Source organism: Leptonychotes weddellii, chromosome 4 (genome assembly GCF_054177405.1).
Source record: "Leptonychotes weddellii isolate Sample4059 chromosome 4, ASM5417740v2, whole genome shotgun sequence".
NCBI classification, from domain to species: Eukaryota; Metazoa; Chordata; class Mammalia; order Carnivora; family Phocidae; genus Leptonychotes; species Leptonychotes weddellii.
Window position 1 is genome coordinate 121,493,216 of NC_138372.1, and position 23,178 is coordinate 121,516,393.

At 36.2% G+C, this 23,178-nt stretch overlaps 1 long non-coding RNA gene across 12 annotated transcripts in view; it reads left to right on the forward strand.

Moving 5' to 3' along the window:
• LOC145720924 (uncharacterized) overlaps positions 1–23,178 on the forward strand; it is a 157,405-nt gene that overhangs the window by 83,783 nt on the left and 50,444 nt on the right. For 3 of the 12 annotated variants that reach the window (XR_014144248.1, XR_014144252.1, XR_014144257.1), the window contains one exon: positions 123–1,829. The exons of 8 other annotated variants lie outside the window; for them this stretch is intronic. This is a non-coding gene — a long non-coding RNA (uncharacterized LOC145720924). Of the gene's footprint in view, positions 1–122; positions 1,830–17,429; positions 19,233–23,178 lie in introns of those variants that run through there. One more of the 12 variants, XR_014144253.1, reaches the window with a different exon arrangement.

Below are 23,178 nucleotides of genomic sequence, written 5' to 3' on the forward strand. Positions count from 1 at the left end.
GCCTGGTGGTGGGTATTGAGGAGGGCACATTCTGCATGGAGCACTGGGTGTTATGCACAAACAATGAATCATGGAACACTTCATCTAGAACTAATGATGTAATGTATGGGGATTAACATAAGAATAAAAAAAAAAAAGAGGATGGTGCCTGACAGTGGTATTTGTTTAAATAAAACAAAACAAACATTTTTTTAAATAACATCACTATGCTCTAGGTCAATATTTTTATGTTAATGATTGGGTCTCTTTCCCTCTATGCCTCCAGAATGTTTGGATAGAAGTTCATTTGATAGTGAGATGCACTGAGGAACTGTCTGGGTCCCAGTTTTCTTATCTGTGAAATGGTGATGATCTTGCCCTAGCGGTCTGATGTGAAATGGAGCAAGGTAGCACACATGAAATGCTTAGGAAAGGATCTGACTGATCACAGGCCCTCAGTAAATACTCACTGATAAATAGAAAATAACTATGTGCAGTGTCATCATAGAAACTCAAACTATGTAGAGATTCAAGAAGATAAAAATGGCTAGCTCAGAAACAAAACAATTATCTGTGAAAAGGTTCAGATTGTTTTGTTCTTTTATTAATCAGACTCAAGTTAGAAATTTTCTTATTTTTTTTTATTTTTTAGAGGCAGGAAGGGGCAGAGGGAAAGGGAGAGAGAGAGAGAACCTTAAGCAGGCTCCACACCCAGCGAAGATGGAGCCTGACGCAGGGCTCGACCTCACAACCCTGAGATCATGACCTGAACAGAAATCAAGAGCTGGACTCTTAACTGACTGAACCACCTAGGTGTCCCCACATTAGAAATTTTCAATCCATACTTTCAAAAGGGATTATTCAGACAGAATTTCTCAAAATGTTCATTCCTTTTGGGTTTTATAGCCATTCCTTAAACAGAATAAAAGTTGCCAATGTTTTAATACTGAATTTCTACTTGTTGGAAAAGCCTCATAGAAATACTGCTAAAATTTACTTAGAAGCATACAAAACAAATGAAGATACTTGTGTATTTCTCTTTTTGTGCTACTCGGTGGTGGAGGAATAACCATTCATGGTTTCCTTTGTGAAGGTGATTTGAGAAAAAATGCAAAACATGCCTAAAAGCATTTGAATTATTTACATGGAAAAAAGAGGTAAAACTATGTGATGTGGAGTAGGCACCATCTCAATTTGAATGAACTAAATTTCAATATCAGATGACTGGGAATATGCCCTAAAAACCTCCTGTCATATATTATGGCATATTTGGTAAGTCACTTTGCAAATATTATAGCCTTCATAGAGGACTTTAGTCACTCGTAGGCAATTTCAGATAAGTCTTGAGAATTGCCTTAGTCCTGGTAAAATAAGTATTATGTTAGAACAAAGGGCTTGGAGGATGGTAGGACAGATTGAACATAAGAATGCAGGTTCCTAGGGCCACATTGGCCCACTGAGGTATGACAGAGTATTTTGGAAATCGTCTGAAGTGGGCAATTGGAAAGAAATCGGAAGACTCTAAAGAAAGGTACAGTCAATGGCCAGGAGATGCTTGGAGAACAGCAGGCTGAGAACTAGCAAATGGGAAGAGCTATGTCAAGCCAGTCCCTCTAGCGCCAGATAGACATCATTCTATTACGGGGACTAGAATTTAGGGACAGCTTCCTAATACCTAGGAAGACTGATAAGGACAAGGCAGAACAAAGACCTGCCAGGAAGAGACAGCCTTACTAGAGCAGAATTCAGTTCCTGAGACTAAGTCACAAGACAACAACCTAATTTTAGAGATTAAGATATAATACCATAAGAACAAGATTAAAAATTTCTCTGCTTAGGGACAAGATATGTTTTTATTTTATTTTATTTATTTTTTTTTTTTTAAAGATTTTATTTTATTTATTTGACAGAGATAGAGACAGCGAGAGCAGGAACACAAGCAGGGGGAGTGGGAGAGGGAGAAGCAGGCTTCCTGCTGAGCCGGGAACCCGATGTGGGACTCGATCCCAGGACCCTGGGATCATGACCTGAGCCGAAGGCAGTCGCTTAACCAACTGAGTCACCCAGGTACCCCAAGATATGTTTTTAAAACTTGGTTAAGGCTGAATCTACAGGTGACAGCCTTACTGAGCAAAGTAACACTAACTCACCAATCTCTTACAGTGAATACGTTTATGAGTTCATAGGATGATTTCATTTAATATCCTTCACAAAGGCAGATGGCATAGAAAACCAAGTGCAGTTTCATAAAAGAAAAGTCAAAACAGGGCCACTCCATATGTATTCCATGGATACATGTGATCTGTTCTGATGCCAAGAAGCTCTTGTTTTGTGCTGGAGGCACCAAGCCTTAAGAGGCTGGGCCATGTATCTCTTCTTATGAAGAGTCAAAATCAAATTCAGAAGTTTATATGAATATTGAAAGATGAGAATGAGACATCAAATAATTTTTATATCTACATCAAGAGGTGAATGAAGGAGGCAAAGGAGACATGTAACCTATGAAGGGCGCTGCACTTGAAATACTTTTCTCTTTCTCAAACATACAAGTATGTTTCAGCCTCCACCGGTAGAATCAGGGGATTTGCTCCTGGCATGGTCAGTTTAAGGCAAGCAGAGAGTTGACAGCAGATGACCCCTGACATAGGAGGACCCCAGTGTCGCCATGCCTTCTGCCTGGTATGAACAGCCAGGCAAATGGTAAACCATATCCTGTAGGGACTTGGTTTCTCTTGCAGGCAAGGACAACAAGGAAGAATGGGTAGAGACTCAAAAGCCCTGCTTGAATTATGTAGGGATATGATGACCTCACTATTTCCACAATGACAACTCTATCTCTGACCTGATGTATTTTTTAAATGATCAAAATAAAAAAAAAAATCAGGACATAAGAATTATCCCTCCATTATTAAGTACTTGGGGGAAAAAATGGAGGTATAGCTTTTTTTGAGGGAAAATACTGCCGCTGAAAAATCTTATACGCAGCCAGATTATTGATCATGTGCTCTGGCAACAGAACATTCTTTCCTTGTATGCAAACTCTCAGAAAATACACTGCCCACATTCACTTCTAAGAAAAAAAAAATTCAGCAGTTGAACAAGAGATTAAAACAGAGATCACGAAAATGAGGAAGTTATGGTATAAAATGACAGCCAGTAAGCATTGAAAGTATTTGAACATGGTTTTATTTAATAACTAGGAGCTGTAAAAACAGCTGTAACAGGTCATGTAAATATAAAAAAAAAAACTCAATTTTGTAAAAGGACTATACATATCATGTATTAATACCAAAGTGGACCTAAGAATCCAGATTATGTCTTATTAAAACTAGGCAGTGGGGTGGGGTTGGTGGCAGGAGGAGAGGAAGTAAAAGCTTATACTACATTTCTCATCTTTCATAGGAAAAAGTCAATGGATAACACTTCTGCACTGATATAGAAAAATTTTACAGTGTATTTTTAAAACGTTAATTTGTAAGTAATCAGTAGACACACAAAAACAACATGACTTCTAAATCACTGCAGAAATTAAGCAAACAAGATATCTATATAGAGAAAGACAAGTAAAAGGAAACAAAGGAAGCACAGAATAAACAGAGCATGAAACACAGTGATGTTCATATGACTAAATATTTCATATACAACCACAAATGCAAAGAAAAAAAAGGCTTAATTCGCTATTAAAACACATAGATTATGATGGTTACTAGTGAAGAGGTCGGGTGGGGAATGGATGAAATAGGTCAAGGGGATTAAGAGTACACTTATCACAATGAGCACTGAGTAATGTATAGAGTTGTTGAATCACTGTATTGTAACCAGAAACTAATGTAGCACTGTAGGTTAACTACACTGGAATTAAAAAAAATAGAATTTGGCCACTCCAAAATATGTAAATATGCACCATATACAAAAGAAAACCCAAAACAGTATAGCAGAAAAAAAGTAAAAAATAAAAGGATAGGCAAAAGTACATTCAGCAAACAATAGCTATTTATTAAGAGTGGGACTATGAATATCCCCTGAAACATAATTCCCAAACAAAACCAGTAAATGGAAGATGAAAGTTACTATTGGCCCTGAAGATATAAAAGAACCAAAACGTAAGCAGCAAGCAACATGGTATTGATGTATACAGAGTGGAAACTACTAGAGAAAAAGAAACGTAAGGAACACAGTACAATTTGAAACATGTTATTAGCCACTTTCAATTTTCGACAAGTAATAGAGTATAAAATAAGTAAGGACATAGAATATTCTAATAGATTTAATAATAAATTCTAACAGATTGATAATTGACACTTTTTCCCTTAAAAATATCTCATCCTTTTTATTTTTCTTAAAACATTGATCAAATTGATTATACAATAGATCACATGAGAAATCCCAATAAGTTCCCCAAATGGAGAAACATATAGGTCATATTTTAGAACAACGCTTCAATAAATCTCAAAATTAAACAACAGTACTCAACAACTATTTGGAAATTAAATATTATCCTCTAAGGAACTCTTGAATCAAAGATGAAATTTAAATGAAAATTTCAGGACTCGTATTTCTGGCAATGATGCAGAAGCCATACTCTCAAAAGCTTCACTACAACATACATTTCTGTGATGATAAAATATAACAAATCATTTTTAATGTGTTCACTATAAGGTAGGGGAAACTCCGGGGATAAAAACCAAAGAGTTAAAAAACTGATTGGGAAATAAACTGAAATCTGTAATTCCCCTGCAGAAGAATTCCAGAAAACCAGGAAGTTTTCCCAGGAGACCAGGCCTTGGCTCTATTTAGGCAAAGCGAAGGAGACTGTATGTGAAGTTCCTGAACACTGCTGAGAATTGAAGGAACTACAATATTAGTAAAACAGTAGATGAAAAGAAACAAAACAAAACAAAAAACAACCACCAAAAATGTTCTTGTAAAGACAGAGAGAAGACAAAGAAGATTATCTGTTTTGGCTAGTATTTTCAGCGGGCAAACAATGAACAGAAAGCTTACACTGAGAATGTGTAACCGTATTGGTTTGGAGTTCAAGTTTACACTACTCCTGCGGTTTAGGGAACCACAAGCGGAGACATGAACTTAAGTTGATCCAAAAGCAAACAAAATATAACATGTGTAGCAAAAGACCAGTAAAATGGAACAGAAAGAAAAGACAAAATAAACAGCATGAAATAAGATGCTTCACATATGTGGTCAGAAAAATATATAAAACCTCTGAAGAAGGTTGGATCCCAGGCTAGGTGAAAATTCCCCAGAAAAAGTCCACTGAATGTAAATACACAGTTAAAATTAAAACACACAAAGAAATTAGCCACAGTGGATGAGAATGACTGCAATATAGACAATATAAGAAAGAAGCATATATGTTAAGAAGAACAAATATACTTTACAAGGAAATAAGAATTTGTAATAAAAAATATAATCAAACATATTTGTCATGGAAGTTTTAATTGAACCGATAGGACTTTTAGAAAAGAATGGAATCAGTGAAGAAGAAAAAAAAATTCTAAGAAAAAAAGTGGGAAGAACATATAAACAATATATGAACATATAAAACAATAATGCCTACACATCAAAAACTAATTATGTACTATACAGTGGTTAATTGAACATAATAAAAAAAAAAGAAAGTCCCAGAAGGAAAGGATCTACTTAAAGAGATCGAGTCTAAGATTTTTCATAATTGATTAAAGACATGAACTCCAGAAGCATAAGTGAATCAAGCAGATAAAAGGAAGATAAGATCAATTTCTAAATGCATTACAGTTTCCTAATGGATCACCAAAGATAGAGATCTTTAAAAAGCCATAGAAAAATGAACCTACATGTGAATAAAATCAAGCAGATTTCACGACTGTAAAAGCCAGAAAAGAGCAGAAGGGTGTTTTCAAAGTGCTGAGAAAAAATAACCTAGAATTTTTACTCTTTTTCAAGAATAAGAGTAAAAAAAAAAATGAGGACAAATAAATACTGAATTTATTCTTATATTCACTATCGGAAAGAATGTACTTCAGATAGAAGGAAAATTATCCCAGAAAGAGTGTGAGATGCAACATTAAGTGAGCAAAAAAATTAACATGTTAAACACATGAGTAAATATAAACAAACATTGAACATATAAAACAATAATGCCTACACATTGGAATAAATAAACAGACATAAAATGTTGCACAATGATAGCATGAAAGATGAGATGGAAATGATCCGAGTTAAAAGTAGAAACAGTTCCAAATGTAGCAATGATCATAATAAATGTAAAAAGATCATTCTCGGCAGTGAAAATAAATAGGCTGTAGTTTTAAAAATCAGCTATTGGCAGTTTACACCCAATAGCTGAGGATGCGGAAAGATAGCAAAAAGAAAAGATACCCAGAAGATATTAACCAAAAGAAACTCTTATTACTATCTAAATATCAACATTTTATTTTAAGACCAAAAAAAATTAGAAATAAAAAGAACCACCACCTAAAGATTAATCGCTCAATTAATCAGATTATCATGCATTTATTGGCCATTTCCCTGTGTGCAACTGGTGGTTCATATGCCTTTGCCTATTTTTTCTTGTGTTATTAGTTTTTCTCTTATTAATTGTAGAAATTCTTTTTTATGTTGTAGGCATTAATCATTTGTAGTTAAATGCATTGTAAGCATTTTTTCCCAGTGTGTGTGTGTCTTTGCAAACATTTGTGTTGTATTTGGGGATTGGTTCAGTTTTCTCTCTGAATTAAACTTGAATGCAGTGCTTCGATCCTTGCCAAAATGAAGTGGGATCCAAGTAAGTCACAACATTCAGGGATGCCATGATTAACAAATTTATCATCTCCTGTTGATGGTGGTAAAGTATCCAGTGAAGTAAATGATCAGAGAAGAGAAGGGGCTGCTCGCTCCATTGAGGACCAAAAACACTGGAAGGACGTGACTGCTCCTCAGTGCATTGAAATGCTTTCAGAAGGAAAATGAAGAAAATGCTATCTCATTTGCAAATATCTTCTCCCATTCCGTGGGCTGCCTCTTAGTTTTGTTGACTGTTCCCTTTGCTCTGCAGAAGCTTTTTATCTTGATGAAGTCCCAAAAGTTCATTTTTGCTTTTGTTTCACTTGTCTTTGGAGATGTATCTTGAAAGAAGTTGCTGGGGCCGATGTCGAAGATGTAATTGCCTATGTTCTCCTCTAGGATTTTGATGGATTCCTGTCTCACATTGAGGTATTTCATTCATTTTGACTTTATCTTTGTGTATGGTGTAAGGGAATGGTCCATTTTCATTCTTCTATATGTAGCTGTCCAATTTTCCCAGCACCATTTATTGAAGAGACTGTCTTTTTTCCATTGGATATTTTTTCCTGATTTGTCAGAGATTTGCAAATGACATTACAGATAAAGGACTGATATCCAAGATCTATAAAGAACTTCTCAAACTCAATACTAAAAAAACTAATAACCCAGTCAAAAAATGGGCAGAAGACATGAACAGACACTTCACCAAAAAAGACATACAAATGGCTAACAGACACATGAAAAAATGTTAAACATCACTAGCCATCATGGAAATACAAATCAAAACTACAATAAGATTCCACTTTATACCAGTTAGAATGGCAAAAATTAACAAAATAGGAAACAACAAATGTTGGTGAGGATGTGGAGAAGGGGAACCCTCTTGCACTGTTGGTGGGAATGCAAGCTGGTACAGCCACTCTGGAAAACAGTATGGAGGTTCCTCAAAAAGTTGAAAATAGAGCTACCTTATGACCCAGCAATTGCACTACTAGGTATTTACCCCAAAGATACAGACGTAGTGAAAGGAAGGGACATGGGCACCCCAATGTTCATAGCAGCAATGTCCATGATAGCCAAACTGTGGAAGGAACCAAGATGTCCTTTAACAGATGAATGGATAAAGAATATGTGGTACATATACAAAATGGAATACTATTCAACAATCAGAAATGATGAATACCCACCATTTGCATCGACATGGATGGAACTGGAGGGGATTATGTTAAGTGAAGTAAGTTAAGCAGAGAAAGACAATTATCATATGGTTTCACTCATATGTGGAACATAAGCAATAGCATGGAGGGCCATAAGGGAAGGGAGGGAAATCCAAAGGGGGAGAAATCAGAGAGGGAGACAAACCATGAGAAACTGTGGACTCCAAGAAACAATCTAGGGGTTTCAGAGGGGAGAAGTTTGGGGGAGGGGGTGACAGGGTGATGGGTATTGAGAAGGGCACATGCTGTAATGAGCCCTGGGTGTTATACTTAACTAATGAATCACTGAACACTACATCAAAAACTAATTATGTACTATACAGTGGTTAACTGAACATAATAAAAAAAAAAGAAAATGGTATCTCAAGTGATGTGAATCTCAGTCAAGTCACATTCGGAGAGCCAGAGAACTTCGATGGTGAATCTAAAACATCATCTCTTATTTCCTGAAGTTCTACGATAATCTCCCTGAAAAATCAGAAACAAAATTTAATTGTATGGGTTACAGAAAGTGAATTCACAGCCCTCATCAAGTCTCTTGTGTGAAGGTCAGGGCATTCATAGATGGGGAAGGAATGGATCATGAGACTTGGAATAGGATATTTGGGAGGTCTTGGATGATATTAAGAATGTTGAACATTTGAACACTCTGAACTTTCTTTGGTAATGGAAATAGCCCTTCCTCCTGTTAGCTTTCTCTTACTAAAGATTCTGTAATAACTTTTCCTAATGCAGTTGTCCTACAAGGAATGCCTCTTCTCAAGATTCACCCCAACAGGGCGCCTGGGTGGCTCAGATGGTTAAGCGTCTGCCTTCGGCTCAGGTCATGATCTCAGGGTCCTGGGATCGAGTCCCGCATTGGGTTCCCTGCTCAGTGCAGAGCCTGCTTCTCCCTCTCCCTCTGCCACTCCCTCTGCTTGTGCTCTTCTGTCTATCTCTCTGTCAAATAAATTAAAAAAAAAAAAAAAAAAGAATGTTATTTAAAAAAAAAAAAAAGATTCACCCCAACCATCTTATAACTGGTGTCAATTCTTAGCATGTTCCAAGGGGATATGCTCAAAGCGACCTGGGAGGAAATAGCTTTACTCCAAAATGAATTGCAAAATGTTTGTGAGTACATATGGCCAAATTTATTGATATGGGTGCACCTATCAAAGAGTCTGAATGTAACGTACTCAGTGTGTCAGTTGGGAGGGGCTCTAACATTTGACCTGGTTTGTCGGGTAAAAATTTGTCTCCAGTAACTCAATAAGGTTGAGATATCAGACCTTCCTTGGTATAAAATAGAAAGAATTCAATGACTTAGGGAAATAAGCAAGTTGGAATGGATTTATCATGTGCAACTAGTTCTTCCCACATTGTTTCTTCTGTGAGAACCTAAAGATTACTCCCTTCACTCAGTCACTGGGACATTACATAGGTAAGAGAAACATCCATATCCTTAAAATATGGGAATGTCTTCAATAGGCCAGGTATAATGTTGAGATATGTCATCATTGAGTTGGGCTCCTCATGAAGATAATGCAACATTTAATGGCCAGACTAAGTGGGGATATTAGTGTAATGTACATTAGAAGTTTTGACCCACAGAAATCTTTAGTAGGAGCTAATCAATCTCATGTCCCTAAAAATAAAGTAAATGTGCAGTCTAGCAAAGCATTACTCGATTTAGAACAAAACAAATTCCAGGTAATGGACCAAATTCATGATCTGAGTCAACACAATGGAGAATCATGTCCTCTCCCCCAGTTACAGACCTAAGTCAGTTCACAGACCAAGAGCCTTTTTACTGAAGGAGAGTTTTGGCTCCTATTCAACACTGCCATCAGCATCTATCATTTTTCTTCTTCCAACCTTGTCAAAAGAGATCTGAGGCCAATTACTACAGTAAATGTATTTTGGAGAAAATGAGAGATCTAAACTCTTGGGAATTGGCACTAATTCTTAAGGGACTCAAAATACCAACGTGAGGTTTATAATAATCAAGTAGTAAATGGAGTTATGTCTCAAGTTTGAGTCACCAAGTGCCCATTAGATCCACAGACCCATCCTGTGAATATTTCTCCAGTTCCTGAATGTGTACTTGGAATGGGCATATTTGGCATCTGGCAGGATCCCTGCAGTGTCCCTCTGATCCAGGAAGTGATGGTTATTAAGGTAGCAGGGGTTTGTGGAAGCCTCTGAACTTGTCCTCCTTGTCAGGATCTGAACTGACATGCTGTGTTTATGGTGGGAATTGCTGAATCGAGTGCTTTCTATGAAAGCCTCAAAAGATTCAGAGCGGTGATACTGTTCACATTCCCATTTATCTTGTCCTATTGGCCTGTGCAGAATGTGGTGGGTATTTGAAAAAAATTTCATTATTTTAAACTTTATCAGGTGGTAACTCCAATTCCAGCTAGTGTTCCAAGTACGGATTATTTTCCCTAAGAAATTGTGACCAACCATCATTTTGAAGAATCTGTTACAGGATGGAGTGAAGTCAACACGAAATGGGAGTGGGTCTGAGACATGTAAGGCCAGGGGACAATTTAGGTACTCTGTCAAGATCCTCTCAGATCTTCTTTTTTTTTTTTTTTATGAAAACATCTATTTTATTTATTTATCTATTTTTAATTTAAAAAATTTTTTTATTAACATATAATGTATTATTTGTTTCGAGGGTACAGGTCTGTGATTCATCAGTCTTAAACAATTCACAGCACTCACCATAGCACATACCCTCCTCAGAAAACATCTATTTTATTAAGTGAATAGCACCCCTATGGAAAAAATAGCACCCCTTAGAAAAATCATACTTTCTATGATTTTTACAAATGAAGCTGAGGGATTCTATGCAGGCAAAAGTCTCCTATCCCCTTTCCTCCTTTCTCTCTCTGTTTTTAAAAATTTTTTGTTATTTGAGTGTAGTTGACAACACAATGTTACATTAGTTTCAGATGTACATATAGTGATTGGACAAGTTTATACATTATACTATGCTCACCCCAAGTGTAGTTACCATCTGTCACCATGAAACCTATTATGATATTGACTGTATTCCTTATGTTGTGCCTTTTATTCTTGTGACGTATTCATTCCATAACTGGAAGCATGTATCTCCCAGTCCCCTTCACCCATTTTGCCCATCCCCCACTTCTCCCATCTGGCAATCATCAGTTTGTTCTCTGTACTTACAGGTCTGATTCTGCTTTTTGTTTATTCATTTGTTTTTTTTTAGATTCCACATATGAGTGAAATCTTATGGTATTTGTCTTTCTCAGTCTGACTTATTTCACTTAGCATGATACTTTCTATGTCCACCCATGTTGTTGCAAATGGCATGATCTCATCCTTTTTATGGCCGTGTAATATTCCTTTATAGATATATACCATATCTTCTTTATCCTTTCATCTATCGATAGACTCTTAGGTTGCTTCTATATCTTGGCTATTGTAAATAATGCTGCAATAATCTTGCATATATCTTCTCAAAACACTGTTTTGGGGAAACACCCAGTAGTGGAATTATTGGGTCATATGGTATTTCTATTTTTTAATTTTTTTAAGGAACTTCTATACTGTTTTCCACAGTGACTGTACCAATTTACCTTCCCATCAACAGTGTCTGAGGGTTCCTTTTTCTCCACATCCTCACTAACACTTGTTATTTCCTCTTTTTTTATTCTAGCATTTCTAACAGGTTTAAGAGGATATGTCATTGTGGTTTTGATTTGCATTGCTTGCATTTCACTGATGATCAGTGATGTTAAGCATCAGATCCTCTTTTTACTGTTTTTATGTGCTGTGGCTTTGGTGTTCTTTGGTTTCCAGTAGGTGGATTTGTGGCACTTGTTTTTGTGTAACTGCCTTAAGGTTACTCGTGCTTACATTGTCTAAATGAATATCGAGAAGTTTCTGGGAAATTATATTTCCTGGGTGTGTCCACTCACCATTGGCTGACATGTATGGGCCTATGAAAGCCCTAGTTCCTTGACATGAGTCTCAGCTTACATGTCATCGTTCCCCATGGGATCAAGTTGAAGGTACTTTAGGTAGGACTTGGTCTGAGACTAAATCCTTGCTCGGCTTTTACCCCTTCTCTGTCCTCCATACCCCTCTTTCCTGGGAACACTTTTTTAATAAGTTTCTTGCATATGAATCCTTGTCTCAGTATCTGCTTTTGGGGAGCAAACCTAAGATATCAGCAATGACCTGTTAGAAAAATATAATGGAAAAAATAATTCCATTCATAATAAACACAGAGAGAATGTAAAATACATATAAATAACAATATGAATTAGATTAAAAAATGTTGGTGAGCAATATTAAAACATGAAAAAGGAGAGACAAGCTATGTGCTTTTGGGGAAGATTAAATATCATATAAATATTATTTTTCTAAATTTATATAAAAATTTAAATTCATCCTAAAGTTATTTTATATGGAAGAATTAACATGTAATAATTAATATTCACCATATTGAGATTATCATGTCATTTTTAATTAAAATTATTATATTAATCTTACTTCCAGGAAATTTTGCAATATTTTGAAAGCATACTTAGCATGGTTAAAGGTATATTTACAAAGGGAAAAACAAAATAACTTCAGAGAAAACTCCTCACCAAGAAAAATATCAGGAGAAGGATGATCTCTAGTTATTTAATAATAACAATAACAGCAAATTCTCATTTAGCATTTTATACACGTATGTTTATAGTGTACACTTATATCTGTACATACATGTATAATCATTTAATCCTCACAACCTCTCTGTGAATTAGGTACAGAGATAGAAAGAAATCTATGCATAGATGAGTTAAATAACTTATTCAAGTTCTTACAGGTAGAACTGGACTTTAAGCCCAGGTATTTTTTTTTTAAAGATTTTATTTATTTATTTGAGAGAGAGAGAATGAGAGAGAGAGCACATGAGAGGGGGGAGGGTCAGAGGGAGAAGAAGACTCCCCTCTGACCAGGGAGCCCAATGTGGGACTCAATCCCGGGTCTCCAGGATCATGACCTGAGCTGGAAGGCAGTCGCTTAGCCAACTGAGCCACCCAGGCACCCCCTAAACCCAGGTATTTTTAATCCAGATTCCATGTTCTTAACCACTCTCCTTTTTTTTTTTAAGATTTATTTATTTATTTTGAGAGAGAGAGAAAGAAGGGGGGGCAGAGGGAGAGAATCTTTCAAGCAGACTCTGCACTGAGTGAGGAGCCAGAAGTGGGAAGTGAGGCTCAATCCCACAACCCATGAGATCATGACCTGAGCCGAAAACCAAGAGTCAGACGCTTAACTGACTGAGCCCACCCAGGTGCCCCTTAACCACTTTTATATGCATGCATATACATAACAATATATTGGTGAAGAGAATAAAAAAATTAGGACCAATTACAAACAGGTCATCTTGTCATTTGAAAAGTGCATATCTACCAAAAGAGGTGTTTCAAAATTGTTTTGAGCAATGACAATTATGGAGAATATTGTGTATCTGCTCAAAGCGATTATCTTGAGGAACAGCACTCCATGGGTGTAGGAATGAAACTCAATCAGATTATAGTTCCTGGGTTTATTAAAACCATCTGTCTCAGGATCATGTGCCAGTCATCCCCACATCTTCAACAGCTGTTCCTCTATGATCGGTCCTCGATATGTATCTTGAAAATTGAAATGACAGTTTTTCTTTCTCTTCTTCATCTTTTACTTTATCTCCTACAGTGTTTACTGGCACTGAATAGAGATTTATGGATTTATTCAGACTTATTCAAGACATTATAGATGCCTCGCTGAAAAATCTCTCTGCTAGTTTCATCCAGATACAGAAGCAGAATCACCATATAATATTTCCATCTGTTCTGTTATGTTATATGACTCATTGTGACTGCAGGTAGTTGAATGACCTACAGGGTGATCATGGACATTTGACCTTTAGCTAACATTTAGACCATCAACCGAAGAAATGAACAGGTGTTGGTTCCAAGGCCGGTCAGATTTAGTTACAAAATTTTTGTTCCTTTTTTGGATAACCTTTTCAATCACATTTCCCAAAAGGCAGCACTGAAAAAAGGCATATTCTTATTCAAGACACATGCACCACAATTCTAATCCAATGTTATTTTTCTTTTAAAAATAGTTTTATATCAGATGTTACTTGTATTTTGGTCATTATTACTTCCTTTAATAGCCATTTTGTCCTAAATATTAAAAAACTCAATCATCTTTAAGTGTATGAGTTCATTTGGAAAATAATGGAAACACTAATAATTTCAGTTATATCAATTGACTATAAAATTTTTATCTATTCATTCCCTGTGTGTGTGTATTGCAGTCATTCAAGTCTACTGAGATCAAGTTTTTTAATATCAGTATTTTTTCTTCCATATAATCAATGAAAAGTAATTTGGCAGTTAATTGCTGATTATTCTATCCTTTCTGAAGGTGATTCTGTTATAATCTTTGAGTAGGAAGACCAGAGACTAACTGTCCTATATCTGCTCTTTTATTTTGATCACCTTAATCTTAAAGCCCAAATCACTGAAAAGTGAGAAGAGATGGGGTTAAAATACAGTCACAAAAATAAATATGCTTTCATTTGGTACAGTGAGAGGGTTACCGATGAGGGTGATGATTGTGTATCTCTGCTGAAGAGAAATGACCTACTGCTGAGGAGAGAACATTCTGGCAGGAAACAGAAAGCAGACACATAATTCACAAACCAGACAGTGAGAGAGAAGTCTCGGAATAAAAATAAGCACAGACATATGTAGGGATGGCAGAGTGCAGCCCTGGAGGCTGTCGCCCCTGTGGGAAGGGCAGTGGCACTGAGGCTCCTCTGAGCACATTTCATCTGCGGATTCAATGGGAAAGAATGTTTGGCTGTAGAAAAGTAATGGAACTGTTTCCAGAAAGAAAAATTAAGGGAGGTGATTTAAAATAGAGGAATATAGCTTTAGTTTCTCCACATGCATACGTAATAAAATTTGGACTCAGTTCGGCATTTACGGTGAATAAACTGTAGAGAATTTGCCTAACTGTGCGCATAAGTACAGCATTAGACCTACAAGGGAACTGAGGCCTAGAGAAGCTAAGTGACTTTCCAAGATCCTGAAGCTTGATGGTGACAAAGCTGAGACTAAGGCCAGCTCTTTTCAGATGTCAGATTATGCACAAGTGTTTGTACGTCAGATACTAATATTTCACCCTCACTTTTTAATACAAATTGGAAATGTCTTAATTAGGGAATGGGCTTATAATAATTACTCTTTTATGTTTCTTAATTCAGTCAACTAAAAACATTTATTGCATACCTAATATATGTAAGCACTATGTCAAGAAACACAAAGTTGAAAGAGACATTGTCCCACATTGAAAAAGAGCTTATAAATTATTAAGAGAATCTGATATAGAAGTACATCCAATATTGCCAATGGCTTGTTTCCACACCCGCCTATTAATGAGCTTCACCTAGGACACTGATTAACAGTACAGATTAATTACTGTGTGTCTGTCTTGGAGAGTCAGATCCATAGGTCGGGGTGGAGGCTCTTTTAATAATTTAGTAAATATTCTGGATGATTCTTCTGGGAACAGGAAGATTGGGGGGATACAATTGCATAGTTCCCAAGTTTGTTTGCCCATTGGAATCACATAGTGAACTTCAAAAATTAAAAATTCCTCTGTTCCCCACTCAGAGATTGTGATTTGGTTAATTGTTCTGAGGTATAACCCAGGGCTTGGATTTCTAAAGATCCTCCATATGATTCTAATAAAAAAATTAGTGGAACTACTTCACCATGCTATTGGGATGGGGTGCTCAAGGAAGGTGTCATGAAGGAAATGCCATCCAACTAATATCTATTGAAAACCTACCATATGATAAGCATTTTTCATATATTATATCTTTTAATTTTTAAAACAAGTCTACCAGGTTAATATAATTATTATCTGTATTTTATGGGCAAAAAAACGGAAGTCTAGAAAACATTCTCAAAGTCATAGAGTTTGTAAGTGGCTGAGCAGGTATTTAAATCTAGATTTGTCTGAATCGGAAACTTGAGCCTTTGTCACTTTGCCAGACTGACTTTCAGATGTAGCTTGAAGGATGGGAAGGTTTGTAACTGACAGAAATTGGAATGGAAGGCATTCCAGGGAGAGGGCAGGGGGGGCACAAATGTCAGCGGAGGAAGAAGTGTGATAAGTCAAGTTGGACAGTTTGTCTCCAGATAATGGAGGACCTTGAATTCATTGACTGCCTGGCTAGTCATCAGGAGATTTGTTGATTCATTCATTCATTTAACATATTGTTATTTTATAATGACATTACAAGTATCACATATTAAAATTTTATAAAAAAACAGTTTTGGACTGAACATATAAGTTAAATATTCATCTGGACTTTTGAGGATAAAGTTGTTTCAATTTTCTTTTTTTCTGTTAACATATTATGGCAACTTATAATTAACACACTGAGGACCATACTACCATCATTGTAGTCATAGTGCTGAAGAGTGCTGAAAATTCACTTTTGCTGGGACTTTAAGACCAGAGATGCTGGAGTAGGAACAAATAAATTGTGGTATTCTTACACAAAAGGATATCGTACCGAAGTTAAAAATGAAAGAACTAGAGCTATAATATCAAATCTGCATCAATCTTAAAAATAACATGGAGAGGAAAAAAACACAGTTAGCCTGTGAAATACAAAGTTTTTTTTTTTATTATACTAATCACCATACATTACATCATTAGTTTTTGATGTAGTGCTCCATGATTCATTGTTTGGGTATAACACCCAGTGCTCCATGCGGAACTTGCCCTCCTTAATACCCATCACCGGGCTAACCCATCCCCCACCCCCTCCCCTCTGGAACCCTCAGTTTGTTTCTCAGAGTCCATCGTCTCTCATGGTTTGTCTCCTCCTCCGATTTCCCCTCCTTCATTTTTCCCTTCCTGCTATCTTCTTCTTCTTCTTCTTTTTTTTTTAACATATAATGTATTATTTGTTTCAGAGGTACAGGTCTGTGATTCAACAGTCTTACATAATTCACAGTGCTCACCATAGCACATACCCTCCCCAATGTCTACCACAAAGTTTTAAAACATAAAAAAGTATATTTTCATTTCTGCATGCCTATTTACTAAATTTTGGAAAAATACATGGAAATGTTAAATACCAAATCCAGAGTAGTAATAATGGGGCAGATCGTATATTCCAGGAATGGCCACGATAATATCTCTCTTCCCACAGGTTCTTATAAGGGACCCTTGCCATTTCTGTCATTTAGTGTGAGGTCTGTGCCCCTTCAGCATTAACCTGGGTGGAACTTTGTGACTATCTCAACCAATAGAATACAGTAGAAGTGACTCTATATGTCTTCCGAAGCTAGGTTGTAGAAGTGCAATGCATTTCTGCCTTGTGGACTGGGGATACTTGCTCTTTCAACCCATGCTGTCATCCTGCTGTAGAGAGAGGCCGGACAGTTACTTGGAGAGACTTCATGTACCGTAGAGCCCCAGCTCAGGTGTCAGCTGAAAGCCGGCAGCAACCACCAGACGTGAGTGAACAAGCCTTCAAATGATTCCAGCCTCCAGTCACCAACTTACCTCTAGGCTTCAAGTCTTCCCAGTTGAGGTTCCTGCTATCATGAAAAACAGAGATCAGATATTCACACTGAACTCTTTCCCAATTTTTGATACACAGAATCCATTAACATAATAAAAGGGTTATTTTTTTTAAGACCAAAGATATATGATTAAAAAATACATGGGTAATGTTTGTCTTTTCTAGAAAGTGGGACCCCAGAGGTTTTTAGACTAGACAAATGGTGTTAGCATCTATCCCTAAGGAAAATGCTTCCTATATGTAATTACTTTCTGTCCAGAATCCTCCATTTTCAATACAGTTAGAGTTCTCCTGATGATCAAAGAGAAAATGCAGTTGGATGTTGAGGGTCTAAAAACAGCTAATCTCTCTTTTCACAGGAAAGGTTTCTCATAGAGTCTGTAGACAATGGAGAATTTTGGGGAACTAAAAGAAGGGGATTTTAGAAGCTCTGAATCTTGAATCTTTGGGGGAGAATTTTTGTGGACACAGAATTATAGTTGCTTTGTTGATTATGAAGTTGCTGTCATTTTCATCAGTCATATGCACATGCACAGTCATATGACACATACTGTATCGATGTCACTAAACATGCACTAAAATATATGATAAGCAACCAAGTAACTCCATAAAATTATTTTGCCAATTACCTTTTCCATCTAAAGGAATGAAATGTCAGTAGTTTGATGATTTTAATGTTTGGTATCACATTCATAATTTAGGAATTTGTGTGTGCATTCAATTATTGTTTATTCATAAAACATGTTTTTAAGTATCTAGAATGTACCATGCAGTGCACTTCACAGCGGGGATACAGAGGGAACAAAAGACAACATTCCTTGTTCTCAATGATCTGACAGTCTAGCGGGAAAGACAACCAAATACAATGGTCTTATAGATACACAACCGATATATGTTAAATATCATTTATTACGTTAAATAGTAAATAAAATAGTGCATACATTAAGGAACTCTCTTTAAGATTCTTTATTTGTTTATTTATTTATTTGACAGAGAGAGACACAGCGAGAGAGGGAACACAAGCAGGGGGAGTGGGAGAGGGAGAAGCAGGCTTCCCACGGAGCAGGGAGCCCGATGCGGGGGCTTGATACTGATTGTGACCCGAGCCCAAGGCAGACGCTTAATGACTGACCACCCAGGTGCCCTGATACATTAAGGAACTCTCAATTCAGTAAGAGGAATATATTGCAATTTGACAGCTTTTTATTGAAACAAGAATATGCCAAATAAATGAATGGTTCAGATTAAACACTCCAAATTTAAATTCAAATCTACGTGGGAAACTCCATTTATGATAAGGGTAGAATTACAGTCTAGTAAGGAAATACTGGTTTATTTACTAAATGTTCTAGACGTACTTGTCTGTTAAAATTTTATTATTTTTTTAAGTTTATTTATTTTTTAGTAATCTCTACACCCATTGTAGGCCTCGAACTCAGGACCCTAAGATCAAGAGTTTCATGTTCTGGGCGCCTGGGTGGCTCAGTTGGTTAAGCGACTGCCTTCGGCTCAGGTCATGATCCTGGAGTCCCTGGATCGAGTCCCGCATTGGGCTCCCTGCTCGGCGGGGAGTCTGCTTCTCCCTCTGACCCTCCCCCCTCTCATGTGCTCTCTCTCAAATAAATAAATAAAATCTTTAAAAAAAAAAAAAAAGAGTTGCATGTTCTTCTGACTGAGCCAGGCAGGTGTCCCTGTTAAAATTTTATTAAAAATGTTAATAAACTATTTCAGATAACATTTTTATAACCCTGTAGGAGAAGAGAACAAGATAAATGTAGAAACAGCAATGGAAAGACTGATTGATATTTGATTTAATAAAGTGTCTTTAAGACAAAGACAACATAGGAAAATAATATTTGTTACTTGAACAAAAAATCAAAGGCCTAATACCACTGATACGCAGAAAGTTCCTATTATTGAAAATAAAAACACCATCACACTAGGACCTTATGTTCAAGACATAGTTTTCTGGGCACAGAAAATACAATGAAGAGAAGAATATATATGATTCTACCTCTTAGGGAGTGTATGAGTATCTAGCTTGTTAATTTAACACTGATCAAAAAATACAGAAACATATAGTAAATAGTAAATAGTGGAAATCATCTTTGCTCCAAGGTATTCTGACTCCAGGGCATGCATGCCTAGTCCAAAGCTGATAACAGCAAGGCTGGTGAGAATGCTGGATTGGCCATGTTCTCATACTGATAGTGTATGTTAAGTACAAATATTTTTCATTTTTATTTTTTTTTCCAAGATTTTATTTATTTATTTGACAGAGAGATAGCGAAAGCAGGAACACAAGCAGGGGGAGTGGGAGAGGGAGAAGCAGGCTTCCTGCTGAGCAGGGAGCCCGATGTGGGACTTGATCCCAGGACCCCGGGATCACGACCTGAGCCGAAGGCAGAGGCCCAACAACTGAGCCACCCAGGCGCCCCTAAGTACAAATACTTTTTAAAGATAAGTTAGCTGTAATTATTAAAATAAAAAAGTATGCAAATATGTCAGTGTTTTGGTCCAGCGATACCACCTTTAGAAATTTCTACCAATGTACTATAAACATCTCTTGGTAAGGATCTATTTATAAGGACATTTAAGGTAGCATTAGTAATAATGGCAAAAGACTAGAACCATTCTGAATATCTATTAACATGGCAACCACTGAGTAAATCATGAAATATACTTGTTTTGAAATATTATGTACTTGTTAAAAAGGGATAATTACATCTAGACATTTTGTTCGACTAAGCCAACAGGGGCAGCAAAACATATAAATAGGCAAACTTCAGTAAAAGAAACGTAATAGGGTAAAAAAAGACATGTGAAAAGATGCTCAAACTCACTAATAAGTGGGAAAAAACAAGAAGTTAGGACTTTTCCCCCTAAGATTAGAAAAATTATAAAGACTGATAATATCCTCTGAAGGTAAGTGTGAGGAGAAATAGATATTATTGGTTGGGACATAAATGAATATCATCCTTAAAATGCCTTTTTTTGCAGTATGTATAAAAATTAATAGTATATGTATCTCCAAATCAAGTAATTTCACTTTTAGGTTGTTAACCTTCAAAATTACTCACATATACATTTATAGGCATGCATGCTACTGTTATTTGCAGCATAGTTTGTAATACTGAAAATTTAGAATAACTTACATGTTCACCAGCAGGAGAATGGGGTAACAGATCATATTTTCATTCCAAGAAAACAACTCTGGTAGAGTTACATAGAGATAAAACTGAAATTGGAGAGATGGACGACAAGACAAGACTAATGGACACATGTACTCATTAGGCAGTATCATGTTAACCCCGGCGACCTCATTATGGAAAGGCACTGAGAATAGAAAGAACCAATAATTTTCAAAAGTAAAGCAAAAAGGAATTATACATTGATATGAATAGAAAGGAGGTGAAAAAAGGGGGAAGAAAATAAAATAACTGAGCTTCCTAATGTATGGAACGAAGGGCAAAATTTGTCATAATTTCAGAAGTAGTCAAATTTGAGTATGAAGCTCTCATGTACAAAGATTGGTTAAATACCTATTAGAAATGATATGAGAATGCATGAATTATGCATTCTATGTAATGTATAAGCTACAAATTAGTCTATGCTTTAACATTTTATATAAAATATTGGGAAACTTAAGAATATGCATGAAAGAGTCAAATTACCTGTTAATGTAAGCAAATATGAAAGACTGACTTTTTAACACATTGTCCAGTGTTGTGGCTATGTAGAGGACCTGTAAAGATGAGGAAAGCTATAACAAAACGACTGCTTTGTCAAGTCCATCAGTATCGCTATTAGATGCTTGGTTCAATGCTCTAATAGAGAAGAATAAGGAGAAAATACAACAGAGCTATTTTTATAGTGCTGGATATATTTTAAATATAGTGAACTTAGTCTGCACTAAATGGATTTATTATTCACAAAGAACTGGACATAGTTTGATCATTCTAAAGATAAGTGCTAGATTTGTAGTTTGTTTTGAAATTAAGTAAAAAATTAAATTCAACTTATCTCTTTATTAATAAAGCACAGTGAACATAGTTATAATAAAAACTTCTCCAGAAAAGACCATATTTGTACATTACTTGGAATCTTGTGGAGTTCAATTTATTGAACATCTTAATCTAAGTTCAACTTAACTTCCTGCATTTTATTTATCTGAGGCTTTGCAAAGAAGTAGTAGAAAGCCAGCTTTCTAAGATCAAGTTTTACTGTGGATTTCAAGAGAGTTGCCAGAAGGCAATCGGCCACAAATCTCAGGCTAGCTCCCTAATGTCAAATATAACAAACTCTATGATTGAGTCTTTATCCAGCACAGAAATGAGATGGCTCCTGATCTAGTGTTACACCAATAAAAGCATGTCACTGGTTAGTAAGAGCAGTTCAATTCGATCAAGTACATGACCCACAAGAGTGGGAGCGTGTATACACATACCCGCTTTATGAAGCTGAAATCCAAGCTCTAGTGTTCACAATGTTATCGTAAATAGCTCCAAGCTGGAGTTAATGTGGAGTGATATTTCTGTCTTGAATGTGTTATAATATATTTTGATACAAGGTAATGGAACAGGATACATGCATGTTTTTTAACATGTTGAAAAGATTCTGATTGATCCCTGAATTTATTTAATTCTCACCAGGTAAAAGGGAAAGGCTGTGAGAAATAAGAAGGAAAGAAACCATAAGGGAGCTGAAGAAAATGATGAAACTCTAAAACAATTGGTACTACAAACTTAGGCTGTCTTGCCACTGTGAAGTGAAAATATCCTATTTCCTTCCACCTTTCTAATGCATAATTGTGAAAACAATAATGTTTAAAATGACTTCATTATAGATTTTCCCATTATCTGATGAATATAATATATTAGACTGCTAGAAGTAGATGCAACGTTGTATACTTTTTTACAGAAGAAAAAGGAATTCCCGTCAGATGGTTTCACATTCTATAGAGAACTCTCTAATATAATATCTTAATTTATTCTCAAAACCTCACAACCAAATTGTAGGTAGCTGGGGCATCATGGGTCTTCTAAAGATGAAAAAACTGGCACCCAGAAAGTTTAAGTGGCTTTCTGAAATCACACAGGAATTTAAGTAGCCTGACTCTTCATGCTGTTTCTTTCTTCGAGATGAACTTAACGTAAGCTGAAGAAAGAAATACTGTCTCTTAAAATGATCATATTAATTTTCTAGGGCTGCCATAACAAAGTACGGCAAACTGAGTGGTTTAAACAACAGATATTAATTGTCTCACTGTTCTGTAGGACAAAAGTCCAAAAATGAGAGATTGGTGGGATTAGTTCCTTCTGAGGGCTATGAGGGAAGGATCGGTTCTAGGCCTCTGTCCTTGGCCTGTAGATGGCTACCTTCATGTTTGTCCTGTATCTTCTCCTTTTCTTCTCTCTGTGCATATCTATGTCCAAACTTTTCCTTTTAATGAAAACACGTTAATTGTGTTTTGGATTTGGATCACATATTGGATTAGGATCACATTAATGATCTCATTTTAACTTGATTACCTTTGCAAAGACTCCATTTTCAAATAAGATTACATTCTGAGGTGCTGGGGACCTCAGTTGA